We start from the raw sequence: 7,571 nt of genomic DNA, 5'->3' as shown, positions 1-7,571 counted from the left end.
TTTTCCCCCAGTCTTTCTTCCATGCTATCTTCAAGAGAGTTAAGGACAGCCATGGTTATCGCCTACGGCCACATCACCTTGAAAGCGCCCGATCTCGTCTGATCTCGGAGGCTAAGCAGGGTCGGGCCTGGTTAGTACCTGGATGGGAGACCGCCTGGGAATACCAGGTGCTGTAGGCTTTTTTGTTTTGGTGGAGTCTTGAATCTCTTTTTTCCCCCAGTCTTTCTTCCATGCTATCTTCAAGAGAGTTAAGGACAGCCATGGTTATCGCCTACGGCCACATCACCTTGAAAGCGCCCGATCTCGTCTGATCTCGGAGGCTAAGCAGGGTCGGGCCTGGTTAGTACCTGGATGGGAGACCGCCTGGGAATACCAGGTGCTGTAGGCTTTTTTGTTTTGGTGGAGTCTTGAATCTCTTTTTTCCCCCAGTCTTTCTTCCATGCTATCTTCAAGAGAGTTAAGGACAGCCATGGTTATCGCCTACGGCCACATCACCTTGAAAGCGCCCGATCTCGTCTGATCTCGGAGGCTAAGCAGGGTCGGGCCTGGTTAGTACCTGGATGGGAGACCGCCTGGGAATACCAGGTGCTGTAGGCTTTTTTTGTTTTGGTGGAGTCTTGAATCTCTTTTTTCCCCCAGTCTTTCTTCCATGCTATCTTCAAGAGAGTTAAGGACAGCCATGGTTATCGCCTACGGCCACATCACCTTGAAAGCGCCCGATCTCGTCTGATCTCGGAGGCTAAGCAGGGTCGGGGCCTGGTTAGTACCTGGATGGGAGACCGCCTGGGAATACCAGGTGCTGTAGGCTTTTTTGTTTTGGTGGAGTCTTGAATCTCTTTTTTCCCCCAGTCTTTCTTCCATGCTATCTTCAAGAGAGTTAAGGACAGCCATGGTTATCGCCTACGGCCACATCACCTTGAAAGCGCCCGATCTCGTCTGATCTCGGAGCTAAGCAGGTCGGGCCTGGTTAGTACCTGGATGGGAGACCGCCTGGGAATACCAGTTGCTGTAGCTTTTTTGTTTTGGTGGAGGTCTTGAATCTCTTTTTCCCACCAGTCTTTCTTCCATGCTATCTTCAAGAGAGTTAAGGACAGCCATGGTTATCGCCTACGGCCACATCACCTTGAAAGCGCCCGATCTCGTCTGATCTCGGAGGCTAAGCAGGGTCGGGCCTGGTTAGTACCTGGATGGAGACCGCCTGGGAATACCAGGTGCTGTAGGCTTTTTTGTTTTGGTGGAGTCTTGAATCTCTTTTTTTCCCCCAGTCTTTCTTCCATGCTATCTTCAAGAGAGTTTAAGGACAGCCATGGTTATCGCCTACGGCCACATCACCTTGAAAGCGCCCGATCTCGTCTGATCTCGGAGGCTAAGCGGGGTCGGGCCTGGTTAGTACCTGGATGGGAGACCGCCTGGGAAGACCAGGTGCTGTAGGCTTTTTTGTTTTGGTGGAGTCTTGAATCTCTTTTTTCCCCCAGTCTTTCTTCCATGCTATCTTCAAGAGAGTTAAGGACAGCCATGTTTATCGCCTACGGCCACATCACCTTGAAAGCGCCCGATCTCGTCTGATCTCGGAGGCTAAGCAGGGTCGGGCCTGGTTAGTACCTGGATGGGAGACCGCCTGGGAATACCAGGTGCTGTAGGCTTTTTTTGTTTTGTGGTGGAGTCCTTGAATCTTTTTTTTTCCCCCAGTCTTTCTTCCATGCTATCTTCAAGAGAGTTAAGGACAGCCATGGTTATCGCCTACGGCCACATCACCTGAAAGCGCCCGATCTCGTCTGATCTCGGAGGCTAAGCAGGGTCGGCCCTGGTTAGTACCTGATGGGAGAACCGCCTGGGAATACCAGGTGCTGTAGCTTTTTTGTTTTGTGAGTCTTGAATCTCTTTTTTCCCCCAGTCTTTCTTCCATGCTATCTCAAGAGAGTTAAGGACAGCCATGCTATCGCCTACGGCCACATCACCTTGAAAGCGCCCGATCTCGTCTGATCTCGGAGGCTAAGCAGGGTCGGGCCTGGTTAGTACCTGGATGGGAGACCGCCTGGGGAATACCAGGGTGCTGTAGGCTTTTTTGTTTTGGTGGAGTCTTGAATCGCTTTTTTCCCCCAGTCTTTCTTCCATGCTATCTTCAAGAGAGTTAGGACGCCATGGTTTATCGCCTACGGCCACATCACCTTGAAAGCGCCCGATCTCGTCTGATCTCGGAGGCTAAGCAGGGTCGGGCCTGGTTAGTACCTGGATGGGGAGACCGCCTGGGAATACCAGTGCTGTAGGCTTTTTTGTTTTGGGTGGAGTCTTGAATCTCTTTTTCCCCCAGTCTTTCTTCCATGCTATCTTCAAGAGAGTTAAGGACAGCCATGGTTATCGCCTACGGCCACATCACCTTGAAAGCGCCCGATCTCGTCTGATCTCGGAGGCTAAGCAGGGTCGGGCCTGGTTAGTACCTGGATGGGAGACCGCCTGGGAATACCAGGTGCTGTAGGCTTTTTTGTTTTGTGTGAGTCTTGAATCTCTTTTTTTCCCCCAGTCTTTCTTCCATGCTATCTTCAAGAGAGTTAAGGACAGCCATGGTTATCGCCTACGGCCACATCACCTTGAAAGCGCCCGATCTCGTCTGATTCTCGGAGGCTAAGCAGGGTCGGGCCTGGTTAGTACCTGGATGGGAGACCGCCTGGGAATACCAGGTGCTGTAGGCTTTTTTGTTTTGGTGGAGTCTTGAATCTCTTTTTCCCCCAGTCTTTCTTCCATGCTATCTCAAGAGAGTTAAGGACAGCCATGGTTTTCGCCTACGGCCACATCACCTTGAAAGCGCCCGATCTCGTCTGATCTCGGAGGCTAAGCAGGGTCGGCCTGGTTAGTACCTGGATGGGAGACCGCCTGGGAATACCAGGTGCTGTAGGCTTTTTTGTTTTGGTGGAGTCTTGAATCTCTTTTTTTCCCCCAGTCTTTCTTCCATCTTATCTTCAAGAGAGTTAAGGACAGCCATGGTTATCGCCTACGGCCACATCACCTTGAAAGCGCCCGATCTCGTCTGATCTCGAGGCTAAGCAGGGTCGGCCTGGTTAGTACCTGGATGGGAGACCGCCTGGGAATACCAGGTGCTGTAGGCTTTTTTTGTTTTGTGGAGTCTTGAATCCTCTTTTTTCCCCCAGTCTTTCTTCCATGCTATCTTCAAGAGAGTTAAGGACAGCCATGGTTATCGCCTACGGCCACATCACCTTGAAAGCGCCCGATCTCGTCTGATCTCGAGGCTAAGCATGGGTCGGGCCTGGTTAGTACTCTGGATGGGAGTCCGCCTGGGAATACCAGGTGCTGTAGGCTTTTTTGTTTGGTGGAGTCTTGAATCTCTTTTTTTCCCCCAGTCTTTCTTCCATGCTATCTTCAAGAGAGTTAAGGACAGCCATGGTTATCGCCTACGGCCACATCACCTTGAAAGCGCCCGATCTCGTCTGATCTCGGAGGCTAAGCAGGGTCGGGCCTGGTTAGTACCTGGATGGGAGACCGCCTGGGGAATACCAGGGCTGTAGGCTTTTTGTTTTGGTGGAGTCTTGAATCTCTTTTTTCCCCCCAGTCTTTCTTCCATGCTATCTGCAAGAGAGTTAAGGACACCATGGTTATCGCCTACGGGCCACATCACCTTGAAAGCGCCCGATCTCGTCTGATCTCGAGGCTAAGCAGGTCGGGCCTGGTTAGTACCTGGATGGGGAGACCGCCTGGGAAATACCAGTGCTGTAGGCTTTTTGTTTTGGTGGAGTCCTTGAATCTCTTTTTTCCCCCCAGTCTTTCTTCCATGCTATCTTCAAGAGAGTTAAGGACAGCCAGGTTATCGCCTACGGGCCACATCACCTTGAAAGCGCCCGATCCGTCTGATCTCGGAGGCTAAGCAGGGGTCGGGCCTGGTTAGTACCTGGATGGGAGACCGCCTGGGGAATACCAGGTGCTGTAGGCTTTTTTTGTTTTGGTGGAGTCTGAATCTCTTTTTTCCCCCCAGTCTTTCTTCCATGCTATCTTCAAGAGAGTTAGGACAGCCATGGTTATCGCCTACGGCCACATCACCTTGAAAGCGCCCGATCTCGTCTGATCTCGGAGGCTAAGCAGGGTCGGGCCTGGTTAGTACCTGGATTGGGAGACCGCCTGGGAATACCAGGTGCTGTAGGCTTTTTTGTTTTGGTGGAGTCTTGAATCTCTTTTTTCCCCCAGTCTTTCTTCCATGCTATCTTCAAGAGAGTTAAGGACAGCCATGGTTATCGCTACGGCACATCACCTTGAAAGCGCCCGATCTCGTCTGATCTCGGAGGCTAAGCAGGGTCGGGCCTGGTTAGTACCTGGATGGGAGACCGCCTGGAATACCAGGTGGCTGTAGCTTTTTTGTTTGTGGAGAGTCTTGATATCCTTTTTTTCCCCCAGTCATTCTTCATGCTATCTTCAAGAGAGGTAGGACAGCCACGGTTATCGCCTTACGTGCCACTCACCTTGAAAGCGCACCCGATCTCGTCTGATCTCGAGGCTAAGCATGGTGTGCACCTGGTTAGTACCTGGATGGCAAGGACCGCCAGGGGAATACCAGTGTCGTAGGCTTTCTTTTGTTTTGGTGGAGTCTTGAATCCTCTTTTTTCCCCCGTCTTTCTTCCATGCTATCTTCAAGAGAGTTAAGGACTAGCCATGGTTTATTCGCCTACTGCCACATCACCTAGAACGGCCCGATCTCGTCTGATCTGAGGCTAAGCAGGGTCGGGCCTGGTTAGTACCTGGATGGGAGACCGCCTGGGAATACCAGGTGCTGTAGGCTTTTTTTGTTTTGGTGGAGTCTTGAATCTCTTTTTTCCCCCAGTCTTTCTTCCATGCTATCTTCAAGAGAGTTAAGGACAGCCATGGTTATCGCCTACGGCCACATCACCTTGAAAGCGCCCGATCTCGTCTGATCTCGGAGGCTAAGCAGGGTCGGGCCTGGTTAGTACCTGGATGGGAGACCGCCTGGGAATACCAGGTGCTGTAGGCTTTTTTGTTTTGGTGGAGTCTTGAATCTCTTTTTTCCCCCAGTCTTTCTTCCATGCTATCTTCAAGAGAGTTAAGGACAGCCATGGTTATCGCCTACGGCCACATCACCTTGAAAGCGCCCGATCTCGTCTGATCTCGGAGGCTAAGCAGGGTCGGGCCTGGTTAGTACCTGGATGGGAGACCGCCTGGGAATACCAGGTGCTGTAGGCTTTTTTGTTTTGGTGGAGTCTTGAATCTCTTTTTTCCCCCAGTCTTTCTTCCATGCTATCTTCAAGAGAGTTAAGGACAGCCATGGTTATCGCCTACGGCCACATCACCTTGAAAGCGCCCGATCTCGTCTGATCTCGGAGGCTAAGCAGGGTCGGGCCTGGTTAGTACCTGGATGGGAGACCGCCTGGGAATACCAGGTGCTGTAGGCTTTTTTGTTTTGGTGGAGTCTTGAATCTCTTTTTTCCCCCAGTCTTTCTTCCATGCTATCTTCAAGAGAGTTAAGGACAGCCATGGTTATCGCCTACGGCCACATCACCTTGAAAGCGCCCGATCTCGTCTGATCTCGGAGGCTAAGCAGGGTCGGGCCTGGTTAGTACCTGGATGGGAGACCGCCTGGGAATACCAGGTGCTGTAGGCTTTTTTTGTTTTGGTGGAGTCTTGAATCTCTTTTTTCCCCCAGTCTTTCTTCCATGCTATCTTCAAGAGAGTTAAGGACAGCCATGGTTATCGCCTACGGCCACATCACCTTGAAAGCGCCCGATCTCGTCTGATCTCGGAGGCTAAGCAGGGTCGGGCCTGGTTAGTACCTGGATGGGAGACCGCCTGGGAATACCAGGTGCTGTAGGCTTTTTTGTTTTGGTGGAGTCTTGAATCTCTTTTTTCCCCCAGTCTTTCTTCCATGCTATCTTCAAGAGAGTTAAGGACAGCCATGGTTATCGCCTACGGCCACATCACCTTGAAAGCGCCCGATCTCGTCTGATCTCGGAGGCTAAGCAGGGTCGGGCCTGGTTAGTACCTGGATGGGAGACCGCCTGGGAATACCAGGTGCTGTAGGCTTTTTTGTTTTGGTGGAGTCTTGAATCTCTTTTTTCCCCCAGTCTTTCTTCCATGCTATCTTCAAGAGAGTTAAGGACAGCCATGGTTATCGCCTACGGCCACATCACCTTGAAAGCGCCCGATCTCGTCTGATCTCGGAGGCTAAGCAGGGTCGGGCCTGGTTAGTACCTGGATGGGAGACCGCCTGGGAATACCAGGTGCTGTAGGCTTTTTTGTTTTGGTGGAGTCTTGAATCTCTTTTTTCCCCCAGTCTTTCTTCCATGCTATCTTCAAGAGAGTTAAGGACAGCCATGGTTATCGCCTACGGCCACATCACCTTGAAAGCGCCCGATCTCGTCTGATCTCGGAGGCTAAGCAGGGTCGGGCCTGGTTAGTACCTGGATGGGAGACCGCCTGGGAATACCAGGTGCTGTAGGCTTTTTTGTTTTGGTGGAGTCTTGAATCTCTTTTTTCCCCCAGTCTTTCTTCCATGCTATCTTCAAGAGAGTTAAGGACAGCCATGGTTATCGCCTACGGCCACATCACCTTGAAAGCGCCCGATCTCGTCTGATCTCGGAGGCTAAGCAGGGTCGGGCCTGGTTAGTACCTGGATGGGAGACCGCCTGGGAATACCAGGTGCTGTAGGCTTTTTTGTTTTGGTGGAGTCTTGAATCTCTTTTTTCCCCCAGTCTTTCTTCCATGCTATCTTCAAGAGAGTTAAGGACAGCCATGGTTATCGCCTACGGCCACATCACCTTGAAAGCGCCCGATCTCGTCTGATCTCGGAGGCTAAGCAGGGTCGGGCCTGGTTAGTACCTGGATGGGAGACCGCCTGGGAATACCAGGTGCTGTAGGCTTTTTTGTTTTGGTGGAGTCTTGAATCTCTTTTTTCCCCAGTCTTTCTTCCATGCTATCTTCAAGAGAGTTAAGGACAGCCATGGTTATCGCCTACGGCCACATCACCTTGAAAGCGCCCGATCTCGTCTGATCTCGGAGGCTAAGCAGGGTCGGGCCTGGTTAGTACCTGGATGGGAGACCGCCTGGGAATACCAGGTGCTGTAGGCTTTTTTGTTTTGGTGGAGTCTTGAATCTCTTTTTTCCCCCAGTCTTTCTTCCATGCTATCTTCAAGAGAGTTAAGGACAGCCATGGTTATCGCCTACGGCCACATCACCTTGAAAGCGCCCGATCTCGTCTGATCTCGGAGGCTAAGCAGGGTCGGGCCTGGTTAGTACCTGGATGGGAGACCGCCTGGGAATACCAGGTGCTGTAGGCTTTTTTGTTTTGGTGGAGTCTTGAATCTCTTTTTTCCCCCAGTCTTTCTTCCATGCTATCTTCAAGAGAGTTAAGGACAGCCATGGTTATCGCCTACGGCCACATCACCTTGAAAGCGCCCGATCTCGTCTGATCTCGGAGGCTAAGCAGGGTCGGGCCTGGTTAGTACCTGGATGGGAGACCGCCTGGGAATACCAGGTGCTGTAGGCTTTTTTGTTTTGGTGGAGTCTTGAATCTCTTTTTTCCCCCAGTCTTTCTTCCATGCTATCTTCAAGAGAGT

The 7,571-nt window shown here is 51.5% G+C and overlaps 25 non-coding genes and 9 pseudogenes across 25 annotated transcripts; all 34 read left to right on the top strand.

Annotated features, from left to right (window-relative positions):
- The first annotated feature begins 60 nt into the window (after positions 1-60).
- On the top strand, positions 61-179 carry LOC120911787. Its single transcript, XR_005742557.1, has one exon. It is a non-coding gene; the product is annotated as a 5S ribosomal RNA (ribosomal RNA).
- Positions 180-269: 90 nt separating this feature from the next.
- On the top strand, positions 270-388 carry LOC120911786. Its single transcript, XR_005742556.1, has one exon. It is a non-coding gene; the product is annotated as a 5S ribosomal RNA (ribosomal RNA).
- A 90-nt stretch (positions 389-478) lies between these two features.
- On the top strand, positions 479-597 carry LOC120911785. Its single transcript, XR_005742555.1, has one exon. It is a non-coding gene; the product is annotated as a 5S ribosomal RNA (ribosomal RNA).
- A 91-nt stretch (positions 598-688) lies between these two features.
- On the top strand, positions 689-808 carry LOC120912081. The gene has a single exon (XR_005742842.1). It is a non-coding gene; the product is annotated as a 5S ribosomal RNA (ribosomal RNA).
- A 90-nt stretch (positions 809-898) lies between these two features.
- On the top strand, positions 899-1,015 carry LOC120912407 (annotated as a pseudogene).
- Positions 1,016-1,105: 90 nt separating this feature from the next.
- LOC120912191 lies at positions 1,106-1,223 on the top strand. Its single transcript, XR_005742947.1, has one exon. It is a non-coding gene; the product is annotated as a 5S ribosomal RNA (ribosomal RNA).
- A 92-nt stretch (positions 1,224-1,315) lies between these two features.
- LOC120911873 lies at positions 1,316-1,434 on the top strand. Its single transcript, XR_005742642.1, has one exon. It is a non-coding gene; the product is annotated as a 5S ribosomal RNA (ribosomal RNA).
- A 90-nt stretch (positions 1,435-1,524) lies between these two features.
- On the top strand, positions 1,525-1,643 carry LOC120911784. The gene has a single exon (XR_005742554.1). It is a non-coding gene; the product is annotated as a 5S ribosomal RNA (ribosomal RNA).
- A 95-nt stretch (positions 1,644-1,738) lies between these two features.
- Positions 1,739-1,856, top strand: LOC120912438 (annotated as a pseudogene).
- An 85-nt stretch (positions 1,857-1,941) lies between these two features.
- LOC120912276 lies at positions 1,942-2,062 on the top strand. The gene has a single exon (XR_005743031.1). It is a non-coding gene; the product is annotated as a 5S ribosomal RNA (ribosomal RNA).
- An 89-nt stretch (positions 2,063-2,151) lies between these two features.
- LOC120912352 lies at positions 2,152-2,270 on the top strand (annotated as a pseudogene).
- A 90-nt stretch (positions 2,271-2,360) lies between these two features.
- Positions 2,361-2,479, top strand: LOC120911783. The gene has a single exon (XR_005742553.1). It is a non-coding gene; the product is annotated as a 5S ribosomal RNA (ribosomal RNA).
- A 91-nt stretch (positions 2,480-2,570) lies between these two features.
- On the top strand, positions 2,571-2,690 carry LOC120912162. The gene has a single exon (XR_005742920.1). It is a non-coding gene; the product is annotated as a 5S ribosomal RNA (ribosomal RNA).
- Positions 2,691-2,778: 88 nt separating this feature from the next.
- On the top strand, positions 2,779-2,896 carry LOC120912200. The gene has a single exon (XR_005742956.1). It is a non-coding gene; the product is annotated as a 5S ribosomal RNA (ribosomal RNA).
- A 91-nt stretch (positions 2,897-2,987) lies between these two features.
- On the top strand, positions 2,988-3,104 carry LOC120912364 (annotated as a pseudogene).
- A 91-nt stretch (positions 3,105-3,195) lies between these two features.
- Positions 3,196-3,315, top strand: LOC120912415 (annotated as a pseudogene).
- Positions 3,316-3,405: 90 nt separating this feature from the next.
- LOC120912343 lies at positions 3,406-3,524 on the top strand (annotated as a pseudogene).
- Positions 3,525-3,822: 298 nt separating this feature from the next.
- LOC120912409 lies at positions 3,823-3,943 on the top strand (annotated as a pseudogene).
- A 90-nt stretch (positions 3,944-4,033) lies between these two features.
- LOC120912171 lies at positions 4,034-4,153 on the top strand. Its single transcript, XR_005742928.1, has one exon. It is a non-coding gene; the product is annotated as a 5S ribosomal RNA (ribosomal RNA).
- An 89-nt stretch (positions 4,154-4,242) lies between these two features.
- LOC120912396 lies at positions 4,243-4,360 on the top strand (annotated as a pseudogene).
- Positions 4,361-4,667: 307 nt separating this feature from the next.
- On the top strand, positions 4,668-4,783 carry LOC120912437 (annotated as a pseudogene).
- Positions 4,784-4,874: 91 nt separating this feature from the next.
- LOC120911782 lies at positions 4,875-4,993 on the top strand. Its single transcript, XR_005742552.1, has one exon. It is a non-coding gene; the product is annotated as a 5S ribosomal RNA (ribosomal RNA).
- A 90-nt stretch (positions 4,994-5,083) lies between these two features.
- On the top strand, positions 5,084-5,202 carry LOC120911780. Its single transcript, XR_005742550.1, has one exon. It is a non-coding gene; the product is annotated as a 5S ribosomal RNA (ribosomal RNA).
- A 90-nt stretch (positions 5,203-5,292) lies between these two features.
- On the top strand, positions 5,293-5,411 carry LOC120911779. Its single transcript, XR_005742549.1, has one exon. It is a non-coding gene; the product is annotated as a 5S ribosomal RNA (ribosomal RNA).
- A 90-nt stretch (positions 5,412-5,501) lies between these two features.
- Positions 5,502-5,620, top strand: LOC120911778. The gene has a single exon (XR_005742548.1). It is a non-coding gene; the product is annotated as a 5S ribosomal RNA (ribosomal RNA).
- Positions 5,621-5,711: 91 nt separating this feature from the next.
- LOC120911777 lies at positions 5,712-5,830 on the top strand. The gene has a single exon (XR_005742547.1). It is a non-coding gene; the product is annotated as a 5S ribosomal RNA (ribosomal RNA).
- Positions 5,831-5,920: 90 nt separating this feature from the next.
- On the top strand, positions 5,921-6,039 carry LOC120911776. Its single transcript, XR_005742546.1, has one exon. It is a non-coding gene; the product is annotated as a 5S ribosomal RNA (ribosomal RNA).
- Positions 6,040-6,129: 90 nt separating this feature from the next.
- Positions 6,130-6,248, top strand: LOC120911775. Its single transcript, XR_005742545.1, has one exon. It is a non-coding gene; the product is annotated as a 5S ribosomal RNA (ribosomal RNA).
- Positions 6,249-6,338: 90 nt separating this feature from the next.
- On the top strand, positions 6,339-6,457 carry LOC120911774. Its single transcript, XR_005742544.1, has one exon. It is a non-coding gene; the product is annotated as a 5S ribosomal RNA (ribosomal RNA).
- A 90-nt stretch (positions 6,458-6,547) lies between these two features.
- On the top strand, positions 6,548-6,666 carry LOC120911773. Its single transcript, XR_005742543.1, has one exon. It is a non-coding gene; the product is annotated as a 5S ribosomal RNA (ribosomal RNA).
- A 90-nt stretch (positions 6,667-6,756) lies between these two features.
- LOC120911772 lies at positions 6,757-6,875 on the top strand. Its single transcript, XR_005742542.1, has one exon. It is a non-coding gene; the product is annotated as a 5S ribosomal RNA (ribosomal RNA).
- Positions 6,876-6,964: 89 nt separating this feature from the next.
- LOC120911771 lies at positions 6,965-7,083 on the top strand. The gene has a single exon (XR_005742541.1). It is a non-coding gene; the product is annotated as a 5S ribosomal RNA (ribosomal RNA).
- Positions 7,084-7,173: 90 nt separating this feature from the next.
- Positions 7,174-7,292, top strand: LOC120911769. Its single transcript, XR_005742539.1, has one exon. It is a non-coding gene; the product is annotated as a 5S ribosomal RNA (ribosomal RNA).
- A 90-nt stretch (positions 7,293-7,382) lies between these two features.
- On the top strand, positions 7,383-7,501 carry LOC120911768. The gene has a single exon (XR_005742538.1). It is a non-coding gene; the product is annotated as a 5S ribosomal RNA (ribosomal RNA).
- Positions 7,502-7,571: the final 70 nt, after the last annotated feature.

This window comes from Rana temporaria, chromosome 8 (genome assembly GCF_905171775.1).
Source record: "Rana temporaria chromosome 8, aRanTem1.1, whole genome shotgun sequence".
Taxonomy (NCBI): domain Eukaryota; kingdom Metazoa; phylum Chordata; class Amphibia; order Anura; family Ranidae; genus Rana; species Rana temporaria.
This window is presented reverse-complemented; position numbering and strand designations above follow the sequence as displayed.